Source organism: Ambystoma mexicanum, chromosome 10, assembly GCF_040938575.1.
Source record: "Ambystoma mexicanum isolate Mex_15411 chromosome 10, UKY_AmexF1_1, whole genome shotgun sequence".
NCBI classification, from domain to species: domain Eukaryota; kingdom Metazoa; phylum Chordata; class Amphibia; order Caudata; family Ambystomatidae; genus Ambystoma; species Ambystoma mexicanum.
Window position 1 is genome coordinate 706,234,422 of NC_090932.1, and position 25,924 is coordinate 706,260,345.

Below are 25,924 nucleotides of genomic sequence, written 5' to 3' on the forward strand. Positions count from 1 at the left end.
GTTGCCAAACTTCGGCGACTAGTTTGTGTGAGCAGCCGATAGTCCTCACGCCAACCTGTAGCCTTCAGGCAAATAAGCCCGTAGAGTTTAGTTTGCTTTCATGGAACATTGCAGACTCAACAAGGAAGTTGAATTTTGGACCTGTGGTTGAGTTACTTCAAGCCAACGAAGTGGTCCTTCTACAGGAAACTTGGGCAATGGATACCCCGCAACTAGATGGTTTTATCTGCTATGGAATTCCGGCTAAGAAAAAAACGAGGGATAGATGTTATGGGGGGTTGTGTATTTTGATCAAGTCCTCACTAAACTGTAGGATTAAGGTGTTTGACACTGGTATGGATTTTCTGCAGGTGGTTCTTCTAACTACAGCAAAGGAGGAATCGATGTGCATTATTCATTTATGTAATAGTCCACATATTTCGGAGGCGGACAGACTAGGAAAAGTTAAGGGGTATATAGAGGACCTACTGTCCGAAGGAAGGAACAAAAATGAATTGTACATTTGGGGTGGTGACTGTAACATTAAAATGGGAATGGGAGTGGGGACGGATGCATTAGACCCCTTGGAGGATCTGTCAGCAAATGAGGATTACGCTCTGCTAATGGTCGCCTTGCCCCGGATATCCCAGGCAAGGTGATTTTTAACAAACATCTGGGCTCCTCAACAAATGACTATTTTTGTATTTCTGTGACCCTATGGGAATGTACTGCACGTTTTGAGGTGATTCATGATGTCCACAGTGATCACCACCCCCTTTGTCTGTCCTTTAAGGGCTTGTTGGGGGTGGGGGTTTCCACGGTTATTGCACCCTGTCCAATGAAGGGTGTGACTATCGGATCCAGAAGAATTAAATGGGGGACCATCTTAGAGGAGGAACTACGTTATAAATCAATTACGGGAAATTGATACATTTTTGTGGACATACTGGGGGATAGTTTACCCCCAAGGGCAATTCTTGATAAATTTGTGGAATTGGAGGCTGCTCTCACCAGTAAATTTACAACAGCTTTTAAGACCAAGGGGAGAGTATCGCAGAAGGGTGGTTTGATGAGGCCTGTAAAGGGGCGAAGAGAGCCCTGCTGTTGATTCTCAAGGATCAAAAATCTAGCAGAAGAGCGATAACCCAGGCCAGAACTCTTTGCCAGATAGAGATAAAGAGAAGAAAACAGATAATTGAAGGGGTGGCTTGGTAGGGTTTCTTGGATGCTGCCAAAAGAAGGGATCAGAAGGCATTTTGGGAGTTTGTGAAGGGTGGTTCTGATGGTTGTGGGTCTAATGTGGGTAGTGGGAACCATGTGGAGGAAGGGGCTTGGTTAAAACATTTTGGGAGCCTGTTTGGGGCAGCGAATTCGGAGGGTTGTGTAGTTTTAGCTGAGTTTTGTCTAAAATGTAATGTGGAGGAGGCTAAAAAGGCCATCAACCTACAAGCTCATAATCGGGCACCGGGCCCAGATATGATCCCCTCAGACCTGTTTCAGGACCCCGTGGATATGTGGACACCACTTCTAATGGTGGTGTTCAATGCCTGCATGCAATCTGGTAATTATCCCCTTTCGTGGAAAAGGGCTATCATCTTCCCAATTTTATAAAAGGGGGATAAAGCTAGCCCCAGTGCCTATAGACCAATTTAATTGTTGGATTCTTCCTTTAAAATCTTTGTGAGAATCTTGTTAGCACATATTGAAATGTGGTTGGCGGAACAATCGGTTCTATCTGATATCCAGTTTGGGTTCCACCCTGGAGTTGGTACTATGCAGCAGAGTCTCAATTTATATCTGCTAGTGGCCAATTCGGTTTTTTGTAGGGGTGAGGCAGTGTACCTAGCATTCATGGACCTGAGCACAGCCTTTGATAAGGTGGACAGGGCAAAGCTCTGGGCCGTGATCGGGTCCGTGGGTTGCCCGAGGGACATCTTGAGGGTATTGGTAGATATAAATACAGATAATGAGGCGTGTGTTTGTAATGGTCTGGGGGGGTCACTGCACGGCATGCTTCAGGGTCGGATGTGGTATGCGGCAGGGGTATGTGCTGGCCCCATTTGTTTCTGTTTATACATTAATGGCCTCTCACTGTACCTCATTAACATTCTGGCTGACTTTTTGGTCCTGGGAGGACGGGCTTTCCCAGTCTTACCATACGCTCATGATACAGTATTGCTAGCAAGAACACCAAGAGCATTACAGTCCCTGATTAACACTTACACAGCCTTTATGGGTGAATTGGGGTTAAAAATGAACACCAATAAATCAGCAGTGATGGCGTGTGTGGGCAGAAAACGGCCAGCAGCAATGAGACCGATGCTCTGTGCCGGAGAAGTTATACCACGGGTCAAGGTTTTTGATTACCTCGGGATAAGCTTCTTGGAAGCCTTATCTGGTAAGGCCCACATAGCCAAACAATCGGCCAAAATGAGTCAGCAAATAGGTGGTATTTTTTGTTTCATGTCAAGGTGTAAGGGTCAGCCTCTGGAAGTGATTTCTAAGATCTATGTTGCCCAAACATTGCAAGTTACAATGTATGGTGCCCCGTTAGGGGGGTTTCAGAGGGCCGATGAAATCCAAATTCATCAGGAGATTGTTGGGGCTCCCGAACTCTGCGGCATGTATTCCAATCCATAGAGAATTGGGAATGGAGTTCTGGGAGGATCAGTGGGCACAGTCCCCAACTCTATTTTGAGTTTGGTTGTGGGCAAATGAATATGCCTCCCTCTGTCACTTCATTATTTGGTCTGTGTTGGGCAGGGTGGGCTGGCAAAGGATTCCATGGCTTGCCTACATCTCTGAAGCCCTCGGGGAGACCAACCTTAGTGCTCTTTTCCCGCTTGCTGTATTAGTAACCAAGGATGAGGGGATCAGCTATAAATCTGTGTTGGGTGAGGCTATAGCGAGGAAAAGAATACTCTTAGAGTATGGAAATAAATCTAGCCAATTTCACACTATGATCAGTAGGCCATCCATTATCCAACGATATCTAACCTGGAGTTCCCATAAAAAAAGGTCAGTGGTTAATAACTATGGCGAGGTTTGACTGTTACCTTCTGCAAGGGAACAAAGTTAATTGGAAAGGGTTCTCTGATTCCGCTAGTTGTCTTGTGTGTGGACATCAGCGTGAAGATTTGGCTCATGTATTACTATTTTGTACTGGTTATGCAGGGATACGAAGAGTAACTTTGATACCGGCCCTAAAGAAGGCAGAGATCTATCATTACAAAGTAGCACTCGCATTTCTGCTGAGTGCGGACTCTGGTTTCACTGCTTGGGCCCTGCTCTCCTTTCTGAAGAGAGCAATGTACTTTAGAAAGGGGTTGATGAGGCTTCAGGGAGATGGAGGCCAATAACAAAATGGTGGAATATTGGAGGAATTGCTTTTATAGTGACATGAACTCTCCTTTTTAAGTAATGGAATCATTGGTTTAGTGGTCTTGCAACACCTCTTAATGCTATCTTATTGAGGTCCGTTTTAAGAATGTATGTCATGGTTTTTTTCACTTGATTTTAAGGATTTATTTAAAAACTGTGATACATTTTGGATGTATGTAACACTGTTTTTATGTTTGATGGATTTTTACATCCGAATAAACTTGTTTCACTGACTGACTTACAATTCCTTAATAGAAATTGGAAGAGAATTCAATACCCAGATTCATTTTTGGGAGCATATATATTTTAAAGATAATACATCACACCCATCGACAGTGACACATACATTTGTATTTGCAGTTTTTGTGTTTATTGTCCAGTCATACCCTATCCTTGTTAGGAGAGGTGTTAATATTCTCACTTTTTTCATGATCCGAAGAACGGCCCAGTTATAAAAAGACTTTTGATTGCAACAATTGAAAAAATTGTGCAACTCCAAATGTGATGTGACTACATGTATTAAAAATGATTCAGGACGAAGAAAATGCAGGTGCAGAAAGGTTAGCAATTCAACAGGAAATGGCTAGATTATTATGCCTGATATACATATGCACAGGCTTTCTCTTTTTCTTTCTTTGTCTTACATTTCGAAGTATCTATCATTCTGATGGTTCAATTGAAAACATAACACGTGATTTTTTCCAGTATAGATACAAATAATGATAACTTCTTTGATCTATTTGGGTATGTCAGACAACATAAGAGGGATGCAGAAGAGGATAACCAGCGGATAAATACCTATTTTCATAATTTGGCTCACTTGGGGAATAATATGTGGTACCAACATATGTAAAAGGTGGGGGAGAGAGCATCTGATGAGAGCTGCTATTTCTGCTCTCTCATCCCCTATGCCATGAGTACAGTAAGAACATTCATTTAAAAAGAGATGCTGCCACATGATGCAAAGTGCCTCAGCTGTCTGGCAGCATGCACTGCCAGAGGACAGTTCCAAGGGAACTGAGCAACACTGGGATGGTGATCAAGACAGGCATTTCCATACCAGGATGATTATATAACGACAACCAAATGGAAAAAGTGCCTGGATGGCCAGACAAGATGCTCAGGTATCCTTCTACGGGACAAGACAATGTGATAATTGATTAAATGAAGAGGATGAATTACTCTGACAAAACTAAAAAGACTGGAATGCCTAGATGCTGGGAGCATTCACAGTTGTTAATCTATGTATTAGTGATTACTACCAAAGGATGGTAAGATGGGTTGACGTCTTGTGCAGCTCATCTAGTGAAGAAGCAACCAGTGCAAGAGGTGCAGAAAATGACTGATAAGTGCTTAAACAAAAATGTGTGGTGTGCGTGCACAGCCTCCTCTTATCGAAAGATCCTTCTGTTTAAACCACTGCTCATTGGAATTCAAAATTGGGTGCAAACCCGCTGGAAAGGTGCCTCCGTGGACTGGCACACTACGAAAACAGGGGGTATGGACCAAGGCCGTGAAGCCAGCGGTGCGGGCTGCACTCCGAAACCACCCCTTAGGGTGTATAAGTTCAATGTAGTTCGAACTAAAAATAACAAATTTCCATTGGTTTACTGCAAAGTGTGATAGTTTAATGTTAAATTCTTTAATCGTGAATTTTGCATCTCGTTAACTGTACATCTTAAGAACAGCAGATGTGCTGGGTGAGCTATAAACACATTAGTTTTGGCCAATGCATTTCGGAACCTTGTTCCTTCGTCAGGGCCAGCTCATTCTCAAATGCATCTGATCCGAATGCAAAATGATAAGCAATCGAATCTGTAATGTAATCCACAAACATATACGCAAGATTAATTGATTAAATATGCATCAATCGCAAAACATATTCACATGAATAATACAGGTTGATGAAACCATTAAAGCATACAGTATTGCATTTTCAATTTATGGATGTGTTCGGCATGCCGATAGTGAGTCCATCATGCCCCAGTTACCAATGTAAATACACAAGTCGAGTCACACAATTCCAAAGAGTTAACCGGGGTGCCAACGTACGCCGGGAAAAGGGGATATTGTTTACAGAATAATTAATGTTTAGGGGATGTATCACATAACCATGGCAAAAAAGTAAAATAGAAAGTATAAATTACATACGTGTCATCCCATATTTAATGCGTGATAACAGGTAGCGGGATCATATTAAGAAAAGGAAAGAAAAACGGTAGAAAAAATCACCAACAGACTGCCACAAATCTTACTGCTTGTCAACTTGCAGTGTCATAGAAATCGACCTGTACTAACCTTGCTATGGCGGCAGAATGGACTGTGAATCGTAAGACGACGCTTTGAAGCTTGAGGCTTGTTGGAAGGCGTTCGGTGAACGTCTGCTGATTCTTATCTAGGGAAGACATGCTTCGCGATCAGTTGTGTAACAATATGATGTTGCTAAAGCGCTTATAATGTCTAGGGCTCACTAGCACACGACCGTGCAGTACGACGCGTCTTACCTGAATGTTCAGATGTGGAAAATCGGCAGAACGCGGCTAAGGACGCGTTCTCGGTTACTATGGTGCTTTATCACGAAGCTTCTTACACGTCGCCTAGCTACGTGAAAAGAGCCACAGAGTTCTGTGAAAAGCCGGCGGCCATCTTACTGCGGCTGCTAGCTTCCATCATACATGTGCCCTAACGGGTATACTATAAAGGATGAAATGTCTAATTGAAATTGCTCAACTAAGGATGAAATATCTAATTGAAAAGTGATACTTGGGGGTGTAGTGGTGGTAAAAAATGTGGCAAAATACGGATAATATGAAAAAATGTTGTGTTATAAAAATTAAAATGATAAAAATATATTGTAAGAAATGTATAGTTAATAAAAAAGTTAAATTAATGAAATAATGAAAGACATAACTAGGCAAAGAACATGCCCGAGAAGACAAATTCTACTGAGACCGATAACCACAATGAGGGCCGGCCTTAGTCTGACTGATCTGGTTCCGTACGGTACACTATTCCTGAAGCTCAGGCTGATTTACCATTACTGTTATTACTATGTTAAGATTGGAGTAAAGCTAAGGGCAACGTTAGATTCAAGGGGTCTCGGTTGCCATATAGCTAGTCACTCTAGGGTGCAGGTTCATTTAAGGAACACACAGAAAAGAAAGGGAGAACAGAATAAAAGTAAGAGGAAAAAAGGAAAAAGGAAAAAGAAAAACAAATTGTTAAACAGACATCTTATATAATTGTGCAAAACGTCACTACTATTCCTTATGATTTACATCGGTCGCGGTGATTCTTGCAAAATCATGTTCCCACTCGGTGCTGCTGATGTTGACACAACCAAAATTATCAAACAAACAGTACAATGTCATAATGCGTTCTAATGTGTCCCATGCTGTTAACCCATTATAGTCTAGTGATTCCAGCATCAAAGAAAACAACTGAGGTCGAACTCCTCGTTCATTCCATTCGGTGTCAATGAGTCAAGTTTGTTGATCCAAAAAGCTTCTTTCTGTGCTCTCCACTGCTTCATATCTCGAGAGTGTCCTTTGGGAGGCATGACTTCAAGTACCAGAAATCTCAACTGGCTCACTGTGTGCCCATTGTCATTAAAATGCCTAGCAACAGCTGACATCCTGTTCTTATTCCTAATATTGGATTTATGCTCATTTATCCTAATTCTGATTTTACGTGAGGTCTCCCCCACGTAATACTTACCACATGGGCATCTGAGTGCATAGATTACATTTTCCGAAAGACATGTCGCATGCTGTCTTAGTGCAAGTTTTACACCAGTGCGTGGATGTGCAATTGTACTGCCTTTAATAATGCTGTTGCAATTACCACAACTCATACATGGATGAGTCCCGGGGAATTTGTCTGGTTTAGTAACTGGTGTTCTCTCCTTAGTGTTCATCAATAAGTTCCGCAAGTTACTGCTTTTCTGATATGCAAATATGGGTGGTGTAGGAAACAGGTCCACTGTTCGCTCATCACTTGTAAGAATATTCCATCTGTTGCGTATTATAGTCTTAATGTGCTTGCTCTGTATGGAATATTTAGTCACGAAGACCAAATCTGGACTGTTAGTAATAGGTTTCTTTACTAGCAATTGTTGTCGTTCCTGGGCATCAGTCTTGGCTCGTGCTGTTACTAAATCTACCTCTGGGTATCCTCTTGCTTGCAGCTTTTGTTGCAATTGTTGTAATCGTAAGTTACAATCCTCTGGGTCACTTACGATTCTTTTGATCCTTAACATTTGACCGTAGGGCAAATTCTGAAGTGTCTTAGGTGGATGAAAACTGAGCCGATGTAGCAGGTTATTGCGATCTGTAGGTTTCGTGTACAATGTGGTGGTAATTTTATTGGCTCGGATAACTGTTTGTACATCGAGATAGTGTACATTTGGATTACCTATATCTATAGTAAATTGGATACGTTGATCGATCCCATTGAGAAATATCAAAAATTCTTGAAGATCTTGTACACTACCTATCCATATGCCGAAGATGTCATCTATAAATCTCACCCATGTCTTCAACTGGTGTTGCCATCTGGGATTAGATAATACATGTGTTGTTTCAAATTGATACATAAAACAATTAGCATATGATGGTGCCATAGTGGCTCCCATGGCAGTCCCCGATATCTGATTGTAATATTTGCCATCGTACTTAAAACAGGAGTTCTTGGAGATGAAGTCAAGAAGAATAATGAGAAACCCATTATTGGCTCCAATGTCTGTTGCACTGAGTAAGAGAGATTCAACTGCTTGCTGTCCCAGATCATGCGGAATACTGGTGTAGAGGCTGACAACATCAATAGTAAATAGAATGTCTCCAGGTGCCAATGAGATAGTATCTAATATTTGGAGGAAATGCGTAGTGTCCCTTACATATGTCCTTGTGGCTTGGACCAGTGGTTGTAGAAAAAAATCTATATATGTTCCTAAAGGTTGTAATAGACTTCTCGTGGCAGCTACTATTGGTCTGCCGGGTGGATTGATCAAGCTTTTGTGGATCTTAGGCAAGGTATATAGGTGAGGCATTACTGGAAATGCGGTCCATAGATACGCCCTTGTTTTGGTGCTAATCCATTCGTTTTCTACAGCTTTATCGAGAATATCTGTTAGTTTCCTCTTGATCTCCGGAGTGGGGTCTTGTGGTAGTAGAGTGTAGGTATTAGTATCCGACAATTGGCGCAAGCATTCTGAATGATATTGTGATGCGTCTTGGATCACCATTGCTCCACCTTTATCCGCGGGACGGATGACTATAGTTTCATCGCCGAATAATGTACGTATCTGTGACAGCTCACCTCTATTCAAATTAGTTCTTCTTGGTGCGCGAAATTGCATCTTTTTGAGGTCGTTCAATACCATTTTTTGAAACATGTCTATTGCTGGTACTTGTACTGGCGGGCAAAAGGTGCTGCTTGGTTTAAATTCTGTGTACTCTGACTCTATTGTTGTAGTAGATGGCGTGTTCTCTGCGAAAAACGCCTTCAATTTCAATTTACGAATGAATTTGAATAACTCAATCTCTGTTTGGAATTGATTAGTGCTGTAGGTCGGTACAAACTTAAGCCCTTTCTCCAGGGTTCGTATCTCGCCGGCTGAAAGTGTCCGCTTGGATAGATTAACCACTAACTGCGATTCGTTTGAAACCTTGTTTGCATCCTCTGACTTCCTCTTTCTCCCCCTCCTTGTCCTCTTCCTCTCTCTAAAAAAGCTGTGTTGGTTATACGTTTAACTTGCGCTGGTCTTAATTCTTGGGCTGATGTACTAGCTGGTGGCAAGTCGATGTTTGTTCTATCCTCTTGCTCTGGGACATCGGACTCAGAGCTGCTGTTGCCACTCGTGTTCTTATTCTGCCGTGTACCTTGCTGTTGATATTTGTCAGCCCACGTGTAAACCTCATTATTGAGGTAATCGAAAGTATCTCGGCGAAACTTGCGTATCTTCCGAGCCTCCAAATCTTCTTGGTAGCTCTCGAGCTTCTTATTAATGTCGGCTAGAATCACTGCAAATGATTCAGCATCAGTGATGTCAGTGATGTTTTTAGAGAGATTCTCAATCTCTTTCTCAAGTTGTCAATGTCTTTCATTATTTCATTAATTTAACTTTTTTATTAACTATACATTTCTTACAATATATTTTTATCATTTTAATTTTTATAACACAACATTTTTTCATATTATCCGTATTTTGCCACATTTTTTACCACCACTACACCCCCAAGTATCACTTTTCAATTAGATATTTCATCCTTAGTTGAGCAATTTCAATTAGACATTTCATCCTTTATAGTATACCCGTTAGGGCACATGTATGATGGAAGCTAGCAGCCGCAGTAAGATGGCCGCCGGCTTTTCACAGAACTCTGTGGCTCTTTTCACGTAGCTAGGCGACGTGTAAGAAGCTTCGTGATAAAGCACCATAGTAACCGAGAACGCGTCCTTAGCCGCGTTCTGCCGATTTTCCACATCTGAACATTCAGGTAAGACGCGTCGTACTGCACGGTCGTGTGCTAGTGAGCCCTAGACATTATAAGCGCTTTAGCAACATCATATTGTTACACAACTGATCGCGAAGCATGTCTTCCCTAGATAAGAATCAGCAGACGTTCACCGAACGCCTTCCAACAAGCCTCAAGCTTCAAAGCGTCGTCTTACGATTCACAGTCCATTCTGCCGCCATAGCAAGGTTAGTACAGGTCGATTTCTATGACACTGCAAGTTGACAAGCAGTAAGATTTGTGGCAGTCTGTTGGTGATTTTTTCTACCGTTTTTCTTTCCTTTTCTTAATATGATCCCGCTACCTGTTATCACGCATTAAATATGGGATGACACGTATGTAATTTATACTTTCTATTTTACTTTTTTGCCATGGTTATGTGATACATCCCCTAAACATTAATTATTCTGTAAACAATATCCCCTTTTCCCGGCGTACGTTGGCACCCCGGTTAACTCTTTGGAATTGTGTGACTCGACTTGTGTATTTACATTGGTAACTGGGGCATGATGGACTCACTATCGGCATGCCGAACACATCCATAAATTGAAAATGCAATACTGTATGCTTTAATGGTTTCATCAACCTGTATTATTCATGTGAATATGTTTTGCGATTGATGCATATTTAATCAATTAATCTTGCGTATATGTTTGTGGATTACATTACAGATTCGATTGCTTATCATTTTGCATTCGGATCAGATGCATTTGAGAATGAGCTGGCCCTGACGAAGGAACAAGGTTCCGAAATGCATTGGCCAAAACTAATGTGTTTATAGCTCACCCAGCACATCTGCTGTTCTTAAGATGTACAGTTAACGAGATGCAAAATTCACGATTAAAGAATTTAACATTAAACTATCACACTTTGCAGTAAACCAATGGAAATTTGTTATTTTTAGTTCGAACTACATTGAACTTATACACCCTAAGGGGTGGTTTCGGAGTGCAGTCCGCACCGCTGGCTTCACGGCCTTGGTCCATACCCCCTGATAAGTGCTTAAAGTCATGGGCCAAGAATTCTGAACTGTTGACATGGGTGGATGATGAAGCAGGACCACTGACTGTAGTCCCATTGATTAATGCAATGATGTGCTTTCAAAGCAGAGGCAAAGTCTGAGTTGGAGAGAATACGGGGTGCAAGAACATAAAGGATATTCCAAGAACGAGGAAAGGGACTGCTGACCTAATGGATTGATATTGGGCAGAGCATGATCCAGAGAATATATGAAGCTGCCCAGGAACTGGGGAGGATTGTGTTTCTTGTGCTCATCCATGTTCCAGCCTTGGTGATTCTGCAAAGCGACCTGAAGATCGAGGGATTTACAAAAGTAGAGGAGCACTTGAGCAAAAAGAAGGTCACTTGCACTTCAACGGATGAAAAGAGAGAATTATTTCTCATCCAAATCAATTAAGGTTTATGAAGACATTATTATTAACAATTTGTGTTCATCAGGAATGAGATCTATATTCATACCTGGACTCCAAACAGTAGTTAATGGCAAATGGCTACAGATCACCAGATGGGAGCTGTTACAGAAAATCAATGCCAATCAAGGCCACTATAAACGGATTTAATGCCATAAAGGAAAAGTTGGGGGGCATAAGGATGATGACCCTTCAGAACAGGTATGTCCTTGACATGATTAAGGTGATGAAAGGAGGTGTTTGTGCCAAGGCTGGGCCTTCTTGTTGTACTTTCTAACCATCTCATGACGGTGAGAACGGAACTCTGATGGATGTCATTTCTATGTTGACAGATCTACACACAAAAATGAGGGAGGAGACAGATGCTATTGGAGATGACAATTGGTTCTCATACCTGTTTTCTTAGATTCCCGACTGGATGGCAAACATATTCAAGTTCCTTGGAGCAATATTGGTGATGATTATGTTCGGATTCTGTGTTATAAGGATAATAATTGGACAATGCCAGAAAACAGCAAAGAAAGCAGTAGGAATGAAGATCATGATTGATGTGAAGAATGAAACAGAAGACAACACACAGACTGAAAATACTATTAGAGCCTGCATAAAAGCAAGTATTGTGGCACCTGATTGAACGAAGTTTCTGTATCCAAGAGATCATAAGAATTATGTGATGTTGAGTCTTCTGTACTCCAACTGGAGAATGTAATTACATTATCTGGAGTGTAGATGAACATATCAAAAATGCGTGCACCCTGAGGGGGATGGCAAATAAATGGATACCAAAGAAATATTTCTTCAAGGGAAGATTCAAAGAAGCAGGAAACCTTGAGAAAGTGGTTGAGGACTCAACCAGATGGGGGAATGTAGAGGAGCAGACGTATATATCAGCAGGAGATTCTACTCCATAGCTCCCCTTTATTGGAGCCATGAGACCATGCCCTGTCTAACACCAGCTATTGTACCAATACTGTAGCGAGTGTATGGAAGACGGTATCCATTAATACGACCATATGGAATGTATCCTCGAGTTGATGACAGTCTGCAGGAGGAACTCCCTGAAGGAACATGAGAAAAAGCTAAGAAAATGAAATCAATTGATGATGTCATAAGAAGGTGTGCACGACATCCTGTACCAGAGAGTTGTATGTCTGCATTGTTTGATGGGCCTACAGATTTTTTGTGAGAACAGACATTTGTCTCTTTCTCTGATAGGGAGGCCTGACCTCAAACCCAGGCCTCCCTATCGGTGATACCTACACCAGTGCTTCCTCCAGACAGACTCTTACCGAGATCCTCTTTTTAATTCCCTCTCTAGGCCTATGGACCCCCCATTTGGTCTCTGTTCTCTCTCCTTTTTCCTCTTGTCACATTAATGGTGGCACCCGGTGGGAGGCCCTCCTGGCCCCCATCCACTCCTCCAAGACAATCATTAATGTCTACCTAAACGGCACTGTCTTGGTCCAAGGCACTCAGGCCAACCTCCTCCTTTTTGATAGATGCTTCCTGTACCTTATCAACTTCCTTTCCTCTCCTGCTATCCCTTCTTTCCCCTCTCTGGCTCCTATGATGCCTCCATCCCCTGCCACCTCTACAGCTCCCTCTGACACCTCTCTGGCCCCCCTGTTGCCTCTTTCCTCCGCCACTGATCTGGCACCCTCCTCCTCCTCACAGACTCCCTTGCCTTCTCCTTCCTCCTCAGCCCATCCTTGGGCACCTCCAAGACTTCTGCAGGGTGTACCTCTGACCTGTACCCCTCCATGGAAGTCCTTCATAGGAGGCAACCTGCTCCACATTGCTACTCTCAACTCTTGCTCAGCTGTCAAACACTACTTTGACACCTGCCATCTCCTGGAAAATCTTGACTTGGATGTATGCAATCTCACCGAGACTTGGTCCATGGCCAGCTCTGTTACCAGCTTTGATACTCTCCTTCCGGATGGCTTCAAGATCCTCTGCGAACCCACAAGCCACCAATTCGCCCGGGGTGTAGCCTTGATCTTCCCAGAGTGGATCCCTGCGTCTATCATTCCTATGCAGGACTACTACTCCTTTGAATGCCTGGTCTATAGGCTCTCTATCTCTCCTGGCATTTCTCTCACTGTGGCCATTATCTACAGGCTGCCTGGCCAGGTCGCCCTCTTCCACTCTGAGTGGGCTGAACTCTCCTCCTCCCTCCTCACCTCTACCACTCAACTTTTCCTCCTCAGAGACCTGAACATGTACCTGGATGCGACTTGCCCTTCTTTGGGACTCTTTCGCAACATCTGCAACTCTCTCTCTATTCTTCCCTCCAGTCTGACTCACTCTGCAGGGCACACCCTGGATATTCTGATCTCCTCAGCCCTCCCCCTCTCCAACCTCTCCCTATCACTTTCTCCTTTCTTCCCACCTCTCTCTCTCTCTATGCCTCAGGCCAAGCCGACTCCAGCACTGCTGCCTATCTTCTCGGTCATCCGACCCAGGAAGCGTGTCTCAGTGGATGCTTTCACTGTTACTTTCTCTCCTCCTTCTGCACCTTTGATTGACTCAAACCCACGCACCGCCCTATGTAACCTTCATCTCTCTATCTCTAACAATCCTGATGTCCTTGCCCCTGTCATGAGGATCAGCTTGAAGCCCAAATCCAAGTGAAACTCTTGGTATGACTCCAACAGTGTCAACCTTAAACACAAGTGCAGGGTGGCTGAGAGGAAGTGGAGGGCATCAGGTGCACCCCCTGACAAACTGGCCTGCCACCTGCTCCAAAGGCAATACAGACTCTCTGTCTTCACCAAGAAGAGAACACACATCCAAGCCTACGTCTCTGCAGGTTCTAACAACTCTGCTGAACTCTTAAAAATATGAAAGGAGCTGGCCAACCCTGCTGCAATCTCTACCTCTCCTGTTTTTCCCAGGCCCACTGCATGGCCTTGGCTTCTCATTTAATCATGAAAACTCAGGACATCCTTTTCACCCTCTCTACTTCTACCTCCTCCTCCACTCCTGGCCTGCATGTAGCTGTTTCTTCTCTTCCTTTCCCTTGTTCACCCCAGACAATGTTTCTCGACAAGTCCAATCTATGAAATTCTGATCAAAGCAGGTTTTCCCATGTTCATCCAGAACCATCAAGGACCACATCAACATCCTTACTCCAGCCATGGCCAATTTCTGCAATCACTCCTTTGCCGCTGGAACCTTCCCCTCCCCCTTAAGCACTCCCTTGTGCACCTCCTTCTAAAGAAGCCCTCAGCCAATCCTTCCTCTCTCGCTAACTATTGCCAAATCTCCATCACTCCTTTCCTGGGCAAACTCTTAGAAAAGCTGGCCATCTCCCAGCTTAATCTTCAAGCTGAATCTGTGGATTGTCACCACGTCCACCAGTCTGGCTTTAGAGCTGCCAGAAACATGGAAACTGCTCTCCTGAACACCCGTGAAGACCTGCTCTCCTACCTTGAATCTAACCTTCCTTCTGTCCTCATTCTCCACGATCTTTCCTCTGCTTTTGATACGGTCAACCATGCCATCCTGCTCAATCGTCTTTGTGAAAGCCTGCGTATCACTGATCAGGCCCGGCCTGGCTGACCTCCTTTCTCACTGACCGCCCCTCTCAGGTTCAACTTGGGTATTTCCTCTCTTCCATCTCTCTCTCTTTATTTGTGGTGTCCCCCATGGATCTTACCTTTCTCCCTGGCTTTTCAACCACTACATGGCACCTCTTGCTCACCACATCCTTACTTTCTGCTGCAACTTTCAGGGTTATACAGATGACACCCAGCTCTATTTCAAGCTCCCCTCAGCCGCCTCTTCTCATTCTCTCATACCAGACTGGCTGCAATTCAGGAATGGTGCACCGCCAATGACCTCTGCCTTAATGCCAGTAAGAATGAGATCCTACTAATCCAAACACCAGCTCCCTCCTTTCCCCTCTCTCTCTGGCCGCCCACTCTGGGCCATCTTCCTGCTCCTACCTGTGAGGCTAAGAACCTTAGGGTCATCTTTGGCTCTACCCTCTCCTTCTCTCCTCACATCTCTGACATATCTAAGAAGTCAAACTATCAGCTGTAACTTCTCAGAGGTATTCTCCCTTTCCTCATCTTCCCCCAGAAGCTCACTGTCTCCAGAGCTCTGGTTCTCTCTAGGCTGGACTACTGCAACAGCCTCTTTATAAATCTTCCTGCCTCTACTCTCTGACCTCTTCAATTTATCCAGAACAGGACTGCAAGACTTTTCTCTGGATACAAGCCCATGGATCGTATCTCTCCAGATCTGAGATCTCTTCATTGGCTCCCTCTGGTGGCAATGATCAAGTTCAAGACCCTTTCGATCATCCACAAGGCTTTCTGAGGCCTGGGACCACACTACCTCCAACTCTCTCTTCCTAAACCTCTCCCTTCTCGAGCTCTCTGCTCATCCGCCTCCAACTCTCTGAGGGTCAGTAGCTTTTCCAAGCAGAGATTAGAGGGCAGATCTCTCTCTTCGGCTTGGGCTTCCCTCTGTAAAAGCCTCCCTGCCTCTCTCAAACTTGAGCAGAACCACCTCCGGTTCCGGAAGCAACTCAAGACCTTCCTTTTCCTTTTCACTTCTGCTTTCTCTCTTCCTCTCCCTTGCTGATGTCCCGACTGCTCCATGCACTGGTTACGTGGCTACCCTCTGAACTTTGGCCCAGGCTCCTGCATGTCGAGTTTCCCTTTGCACTGCCTCTTGGCTTCTCCAGCACTTGTGGTCTGCATCAGTGTGCAGTCATAATGTTGAAAAAATAATGTCAAATTATAAAAAAGTCAAAAACTTAACGTCGAAAAAAAAGATGTGAATGCTTTATTTTTTTATTTATATGTTTTTTTGGGTTCCGCATGTAAAAAAATAAAAAATAAAAGGGAGGGTTAGGAGGGGAACCCCCTCATTTCACATAAAAAACGTAGTAAAAAAGACATTAGAATTTTTTTTTAGACATTATTTTTTCGACTTTATGACTTTCGACATTATTGAATTCGACTTTATGACTATAAACCGTCTGCATCTACAACCCTACAGTCCCCTTGCTCTGCACTTCCGAGCCACCCATTGGCTGCACTTATTGAGTTACCTGCACTTAGCCACTGGCTGGCTGCACTTTGAATTACATGCACTTATTCCCTCTCCCTCTCCCTCAGCACCGTTCCCCTTCCTCTTCCCTGCACTTGCACGATCTGAATGACACAAAGCATAGTAAGATTGTTGTTTTGTCCTTCCTCTGTTTATGCCTTCTTGTCTTGTCACATCTAAAAACACTTGTGTACAGGTGCTTTATAAATGCATTATCATGACATATCATGCCCTTAACACATGCCTGGAATTTTTTAGATGTCCACAGACGACCATGCTGTCCGTGGACTATGCAGGCTGCAACAGGCCTGTGACATTTGTTCTCACTTCTATTTTTTAACTGGGAATTGTGGCTCCTAAAGGAAACCTTTTTTTTTTTTCTTTGTTTTTTTTATTTTTTGGGGGCTTTTTAATGTTTTTTTTCCAGGAGAGGCAAGGTAAGATGTGGGAGGGAACTGAGGGAAGAGAGGGAGGGGGCACCAACCACAGAGACGAAGGAGCAGGTGCAGAGAGGAAGATGTTGGGCAGGCCTTAATCAAGGCAGTAGGCAGTGTTTCCCGTAGGCATCTGCTCCCCCCTAGAGATCAGTGTGTCACAGTGCAAACATAGGACTGTGGCCCTCAAAAGGTAAGGGTCAACAGTGTTCTGTTTAGCCTGTGAGGCTGCGGCTGGCATCCTCTGACCCAAAGGAGTATCCTTTGTGGTAACAGGAGCAATTGAAGAAGATGGAGTAGAGGGCATCAACCTACTTTTCAGCCCCGGTTTTCCCTGACTGAGTACAACTTTGCACTAAGTGCATCAAACCTTTGCTGAAAAAGCCGTTGGCACATTTCCAACCGTGGTGAAAAATTGTCAAACCCAGGACTCACTCCGGGTACTGGAGATAGAGACTTCTTCCACCGCATTTTCATCTTCCTCTTGATCCTCATTATCTGTATCACTGTGCCTGTTCCCCTATCCAGGGCCTCCAGATGGTGATGGTGGTGTTTGGGGAGGAGGAATGGCCATAGCAGATGCCATTGAACCGAGAATTGGTCTAGGAGCAGTGGAAGGGTTAAGTTTCGGCTTGAAACACTCTAGATTTTCCGGAAATCCACTTTTAAACTGTCCGCAGCTGCGGACACCGTTCCCATACACTCCTTAATGCTGCACAGGTGCGGTGAAATGATAAAGTCCAGAGACGTCCAAAGCCCCGGCGGCCGCCCACCCATCTGGTGGAAGTCGCAGGGCGCATGTGCATGGGTGTCCATAGAACAAGCACTGTGTCCGCAGACTAATTAAAAGTGTGTAATGCAAAACCAGACATGTCCGGGGGCACCTCCATTTTGTGTGCAGAGACATTTATTTATGAAAGGGATGGGGTATTCTAATGAGAAACATAAATGGGAGAGTTAGGAATTTCTGTACAATAATGGTCAGGGGAGGAAGGGAGTGAGGTTTCATTAAAGCGTCTTTGATTTACATTTTGGGACTTTGATGGGGGTGATTGCTGGGGAGAAGGGGGGCAGGTGCAAGAAGTACAGTGATAGGGAACATTTTTAATGACATGATTTTTTACATATTGTAAAGGTTCCCTAAAATCATTACTTAGTTCATCCAGATTTGTAGACAAGTTCATGATTTGATTATGTACAGTTGGCAATAGGGCTTCTCTTTATGAGAACTATTTACTGGAAGAAAAAAAGAAATTATTATTTTAGTGAGGTCTGTACGAATTACATTAATTGTTTATATTAAAAGATGTATTGTATGTTACAGGCTTGTTCTACTTCCCACGATACGAGCACTCATTGAGCTCCTCCAAGCCACTTCAGGCACAGCAGGCACTCTGTACTTGGACACAAATAATACACAGGAGACCAGACGTAAAGAGAAATTGGCTGTAATGCAAACACACACCAGTTCATGGGAGGGTGCTCACGGCTCAGTCCCTCCCAGGCCTGGCTTATCCTTATGTACAGTGGAGTAGCTAAATCTATTCTCCACCCATAAACCAGCACGTATAATGCATGTATGATAGCAAACAGGTGATTTCACAGAACAGGAGGAAGAAAGTACATTTCGCAAGTGCAGGCTGTTTTCTGCGAGGCAGGCTGGGGCAGCCTTTGGATTTGAGCCAGCAGCTTTATCACTTTGTACTTCTCAGGAGGTGCTCTTCATGCCAGGCAGGCTGAGGCATCATAGCATTCCACAACTCAACTGTTCTGCGCTCTGCGACATCGCTTGGCATGGGTCTTCAGCTGTTAGGCCAGTCTCTTAGTCAAGTCTGTAGGCCAGTCCCTTTGCATCAGATTTACCTCAAATAAATGAAAAGAAAGTGCAGTATCAGAGAAGGTAACATTGTACACCATTAGAGATGTTATTGTCACTCCTTTCTCCTTTTGGGAAGTTCTCCTCTAACCACTCAAGGGTGTTTGTCATTTCTATCAAAATGAAAAAAAATGTGCTTTTTCCTTGTAATACATGTTTACATAATTAATGCTAATAATACATACATAAATACAGTGTACTTGCTGTTTGGTGAGAGATTGTTTTAGAATAGGCGCTTGGTGTATGTCAGTCTCTATGAACAGTTGTATTGAAGTGATAATATGAGGTGTACACTTATGGTTTATGCTTGGTGCATTCCATTACATTGTGTGTTATAAATAAAAAAAGAATGTGTACATTTTCAAGTAATCATTGTACGAAAAGCTATTTTTGGGTGCAGTAAATATAATTAGTACCCGGCGTGGGTGAATGAGCTTGTAAAATGCAAACTCATTGGCCCTCGGCCAGGCCTTACCTGCCCCAGAAGGCTCAGAGCTCCACAGGGTCCTGAGTTCTTCCCGCAACTGGCTGCCATGGAAAGGGAGAAGGGACTACGTAAAGACCCTTCTCCCTGTTCCATGGCGCCATTTTTATTGTTTACATTTTTTCAAAGTACCTTCATGGTCGCCATTGGAAGGGGAGAAGGGACTATATGTTGTCCCTTCTCCCCTTCATGGTGGCCATGTTTAAAACTTTTACTTTTTTTCCGGCTGAGAAACGCAACGCGTCTGGCTGCTGGGGAAAAAAAAAAACATTACTACCCCGGTCTAACAGGCCGAGGTACTAATGGAAATATGCCCCTTGACTGTGGGCAAATACAGCATAACTGTATGCGGTAATGGCCCGCAACCTCGGGGCATATTGTCTAATTAACGTTGCTTTAGGTATATATGTTTGTTGTTTGATGGGTAGAAAATTTTCTGTTCTCCTCTGTGCTTCTGGACTTTGTGAATGCTACCTCCTGTCCGCTGACATTCGTATTGTCCGCAGACTCTACTGCTGCTATGTTGGGGGTGAGTATAATATAAGGAACTTGTAGCTGATTAAGGGTGCACTGGTAAAAACCTATGAAATTCAATGAAAAAATGTTGTTAAAGGGACGTTATGGTAAAGTTGCATTAATAAAAACGTATGAAATTCAGTGAAAAAACTTTGATAAACGGGCGTTATGGTTACGAGTAAAACCCAACACTATTGAAATTCACCAGTTTTGGTAAGCTAAGCAACCATAACTCATGCCACCACCATGCACTGCTAAAACTAACACCCAGGACATCAAAGATGACATGACGAATGTCATTGATGACATCACTGATGACATCACATATCAAATTAATTCTGATGAAAAGTCAGTAGAATGAGTTGTGTGTACAGTGTTGGTAACAACATATTACAGATTATCGGGAGACCTCTTATGAACTATTTAAAGTATTAAAATGTACTTATTTAAATAAACTGTTATATTAGAGTGTCCTTGTTAATAAACAACATAATAAAACATACACGTAGGAAATGGGTGCGACATGCACCACAGAAGTACAATATTTTTTAATGTAGTCATATTGGTTAGTAAAATAATTATTGCAAGGCAATAAGTATTCTGTATACTGGTAAACTTGAAATTAATAGCTAACAATAACAAGACTTACTACACATTTGTATTAGTACACAGAATACATATAAAGAGACACAATGCACTGGAATTTGAGGCACACAGTGAAACTCCAGCAAGAAGGAAAGAAAGAGTATCACTAGAAAAAATGAATAATATTATAGTTTATTATCATGTACACAATACATGAATTGTGTGTTTGAGGTGTGCTTATTTCCCCATGTATGTACACCATGAGCTGAGCCCAAACCCTAAGGAAAGTACCGTAACAACATAAGACAATGCTAATGTCTAGATATAAAGCATCTTTTCAATCTGAAAATTCTTACTGTCAGTAAAGAAAATAAATCACCAGGCCTTGATTTGTCAGTGAACAAAAACAAGTGGACTACATATCTGATGTCATCAGTGAGGTCATCAATGAGATTTGTCATGTCATCTTTAATGTCCTTGTTGTTCGTTTTAGCAGTGCACGGTGGTGGCGCGAGTTATGGTTGCTTAGCTTACCATAACTGGTGCATTTCAATGTTTTTTTTGGGTTTTTTGTTTTTTTCTTGTAACCATAACATCCCTTTAACAAAGATTTTTCACTGATTTTCATGGAGTTATTTCCTTGCAAACTGGTATCACTTTATTGTAACTCATTGCATTTTCTAAGTTAGTAGTAACTTTGCTTTGAGACAAAAATGGTGTCCTAGTATAAATGACGTGGAGTTTATTTTAAGCCTATGACAACACATAGATTATGTTTGGAGATTCTTCACTAATTGTATTTAGTATGATTACTTTTCTACCTTGGTGGAGGCAGTATCTGATAATGTCCTTTCTTTTGCTACTTTGTTGTACTTACCCTATACCCAAGACCTGTTATGCAGTCTGAACAGCGTAAATATGTAATCAATAAATACGATCTGCTACCAAGGGTTACTAAATAAATGCATATGATTGTTAATAATGATAGAGTTAGACTGCATTTGCTCCCAAGTTAATCAAGTGCAATTGTGGAGTCATAAGTAACAGCAGCTTGCTTTCACTTCACCCAAGCATGCCTCCTTAGGAAGCATCTAGTTTCATCAAGCAAAACACGATCTAATTTTGAGGCATTTATAAAGATAAATACAATTACTGCACAGGCATTCCTTGATTTGGTCCAAACCCTTCTGACACCCATCTGCTCACATGTGATATCCGCATTGCCCCCTGTGGGATTTCAAGAGCATCTCCAATGTAAAGTGATGGCTGTTATGAGTGTAATTAGCATCCAAATATTTATGCAGCCAGGACAATGGCCTGTGTAGTACTTAACAGCCTAGCCAATATACTACTTGGCCATCGTTTCTGGGCATTCAATATTCACTGGCCATGAAAGCATAGACTTTATTTCAGATCATCCTTCTTCCATGGAAGGTCATAAAGGCTTGTCTGCTGATTGCCTGGCCTGTCCTGACCAAAAGCAAAAGGAGACCTTATACCAAATCACTCAAAAATGCATCCCCCAAAGATTGCAGAGAAAAAAAGGTGTTCTGCCTTGATAAGTACTGTACTGTCCAAAGGCTAAACTCTCCCATCCTCTTTAACTTGCTTCCATGTTCATTCTATATACATTTTCAACATTATTTATGTTTATTTTTTGTTATCTTATTTACATGTGTTGGGCGCCGAAGCCTGCAGGCATCAGGGCGAACAAACACAGACACAGAAAACAGCAACAAAAAAGATGGGACAGGTGACCAACATCGACATGCTTTACCAGCACGAGCTCCAAAGGCAAGGCATTCCAGATTTTCACGGCCTTGAATGGAAAGGATCTACCTAGACAACTGGAGAGAGTGAATTTAGGGATGTTGAACAGTGCCAAGGCTCAGGAGCGCAGCTTCCTTGGAGGATCATAAAAAGACACCAGTTCTTTAATATAGACTTGAGCAGTACCATATAAAGCTCTATGGGCTAGAGAGGCATCCTTAAATTCCAGCTGAGAGGCCACAGAGAGCCAATGGAGATCTTGCCGGCTGTCAGAGATATGATTTCTTCTAGCTTTCTTCATGATAATGCGAACTGCATAACTTTGAAGAGTCTGGAGGGCATGGATGTTTTTCTTGTTGGCCCTAATTAATAATACATTGCCATAGTCCAATATGGACATCACAACCACATGGGCCACTGAGAGCAGCAAGATGCTGACAGAAAGGGGCGTAGGTTTCTCAGCAGCCTAAGGTAGTAGGAACCATGTGTTCCTGTCTAAGCAGAGGATCAAGATAGAAACCCATAGTTTTAACACTTTGTGAGACAGGAATTGGACAACCGTGAATGGAGAATGATCGGTATCTGGGCTCTAATATAGCTCGAGCAGGCTTGGTGACAAAAACCAGCAGCTCAGTCTTATACCCATTCAGACAAATCCAGTTGTTGCTCACCCAGGTCTCAACCTGAAGATAGATGGTCTGATGAAGGATGGCATAATCCCCTGATAACTCGAGAACTAGCTCAGTGTCATCAGCATAGTTTGAGAAGTACACTCCAAGCTCATCCAAATGGTAATAAAAAAGTTGAATATAAAGGTTGAAAAGTACAGGGGACATACATGTTCTCTGAGGGACCCCACAGGCAATGGGGGAAGAGTGATAAGTGGCCTCACCTCAACATACTCGAGAGGTACTATTCTGGATAAATGATCTCACCCATAGAATTGAGTCAGAAGTGCAGCAACCATGTTTCTCTAAGGCAAGCAGAAGTTGGTCATGGTCAAGAAGATCAAAAGCTGCTGATAAATCCAGCAGAACCAGAATTGCAGAGCGACCTCCATCTGAGATTTTCAACTTGTGTGTCTGCAGGTCTAACAGAACGGTCTTGGTGATCTGGAAGGGTCTAAAACCAGACAGTCTGGGATTCATGATGTTAGTCTTCTCCACGAAGGCTTGCAGTTGGCTAGTAGCACATTTATCAAGCACCTTGAGAAGAAAATTACAGTTGGAGATGGGGTGCATGTTACCAGGGCCACTTGGGTTCAGTCCCATTTTTTTTAAACGGGTGTAGGTGATTTTTTTTTTTTGTTGATGTTTTAGTTTTGTCTCAAACTTTTTCATCTTGTGATTCGTGCGAAGTACGTGGATAAAAGAAGAGGCAGCAATTTAGTCTACATTGCTAGGAAAGCATTTTTCCTCCATTAATCTCGAGAATGCTGTGAAGGTAAAGGACAGTTGTGAATGTGTATTTGTTATTTTGTCCACTGAGAATCGCAGCCCATCTTTCATCTGTTGTCATTTTCTGCGAGGCCATGTCAAAATAGGCCCCAAACTGCTTGCGGTGGTTGGCGAGAGAGGGACATTCCATGAGCAAATGGAATATGGTTTCTGGTGTCGTGATGATTTCACAGAATCGACAGTGGTTCTGGTTTTTTGGGATCTGTCTTATTGATGCCAAGTAATCATTAGTTGGTAAAGTGTTCAGGCGGATTTTTAAGAAGGTTGATCTGATATTTGGATCAGGGAATGACAAGATGTATGGTTGCGGTTCATGTAGTTTTCTGTTGTCCTTGTTGCACTGCAAAGTCCGTTTGTATGGGCCTCATTCCGAGTATGGCGGTAAGGGATAGCGGCCACCGCTAACGAGAGCGGTGGCGGTAATCCCTTACCGCCATACTCCGAGTTCCCTTAGCGCCATGGTGCTTTTAACACCTGCTTTTAGCAGGCGTGAAATACCATGGCGCTAAGGGACCTTGATGTTAATTACGCCACCGTAATTTACGGTGGCGTAATTGACGCCTTCCCCACTCCCATTATGCCCTATGGGGCAAGAATGGGAATGGGGAAGGGTAAATGGGGATTGGGGAATTACCGCCCCGCCAACCTTGGAATGGGGCGGTAATTCCGCCAACCACCAAGGCGCTGCCGGTCCGGGTACGGCGTCAACCAAGGCGTTAATAGCGCCATTGGTTAGCGCCGTACTCGGAATGAGGCCCTATGTATTTTTCTTTTCGATGGTTTTGATCCAATCGTTTTGTAGCATTTTGGTTTTAGCGTGTTGAGGACGTTTCGTTAGAAGTTCTTCCGATATGTTTTCTTGTTCCATTTCTTTGGTTATTGTTTTTTTCCAGGTTTGTAGTATTGTGTTATTTAGAGCAGTTGAGTTAGTTTTCAGAATTTGGGTTGCCGGGGTCTTGTCATCCGACAGTATTTTTCGGTATATGTCTAGTCTTTTCCATCGTACCATGGAACCGATGGATTGGGTAGCTACTTCGTATCGAATTTTCGCCATGGGATATGATTGAGGAAGAGTTAAGATCCTGCGCCAAAATATTGCTTCAAATTTCACCCAGTCTACCTGGTCTGCGTTCATCATTGTTTCCGTTCCATATGTTATGATGGGAATGTATTTTTGTCTGTAGAACATGATGATGGGCTTAAATGAAAATTTTCCATATTTTCTGTGTAGGATGGAGCCCTGTCGTGCGAGTGCTTGAGCCTTTTGTTCTAGGTTGTCTAGCCAATCTCTTTCTGTCTTTGATTGATTGATAATGATGCCAAGGTATTTAAATGTTGTGACATTTTCCAAGCGTATTCCATTGATGTTGAAATCCGGTGTTTTTTTTGCTTTTGGTTTAGGTTTCGTTAGAGCCATGGTTTTTGTTTTTGTGCTGTTAATTGTTAGCTCATTTTGTTTCATGTAGTCGCTTAGTGCTGTAAGAGAAAGTTGGAGACCAAATGGTATTTTGTCGAGCAAGACGATGTCGTCTGCATAGGACATAATGGGGACCGGTATTGAGTTTATTTTCGGAGGGTTTGTTTGAGTGTTGGAGAGGTATTGATCAATGTCTGATGTAAACAGGTTGTATAAAGTCGCTGCGAGGGGACATCCTTGTTTTAGACCATTCGCTGTGTTGATAGGCTCCGTTGTCAGACCTTGTTTTGTGAGTCTAATTTTTATTGAAGTGTTTGAGTAAAGTTGTATAATGGGTTCTAGGATATTCGCAGGGCAGTTCCATTTGTTCAATTTAGCCCAGAGCTTTTGGCGAGGTATTGCATCAAAGGCCATCTTTAAGTCAATGAAGGCCGTGTAGATCATGGACTTGTTGTTTATTGCTTCGTGCTTAATGACGTGCAATAGAAGAAGATTGATGTTAGTTCCAACGTTACGTGTGAAGCCTGTTTGTCGCGGTGATAGTCGTCCAGTGGAAGTGGCCCATGCAGTGAGTTGCCTCAAGAGAGCTGTTGCAAAGATTTTTCCGAGTGGGTCAAGCAAGGCAATCGGACGAAAGTTCTGAGGAAGGTCGCGTGGTCCTTGTTTGTGGATCGGCACTATGGTGGCTGTTCTCCATGTAGTTGGAATTCGGTTGTGTCTGTTTATAATTTCCAAAATCTGTGTCATAAATTCAGCCCATGCCGTAGGATCTTGTTTAAGGGCAGCATTGGAAAGTCCATCAGGACCCGGAGCTCTTGAGGGATTGAGGTTTTGGACCATGTGTAATAGCTCTTCGTACCTGATGACTACAGTCCATTTTGTTTTGGGTTTGGGGTTGAAGTTTTCTTGAGATTGTTGTTCGTGTGCTGCGTACATGGTCGAGAAATGAGTAATCCATGTTTGTTCTGGTACGTTAGCTGTGAGCTTGTGTTGTTTTTGCTGGTTGTCGTTCAGGA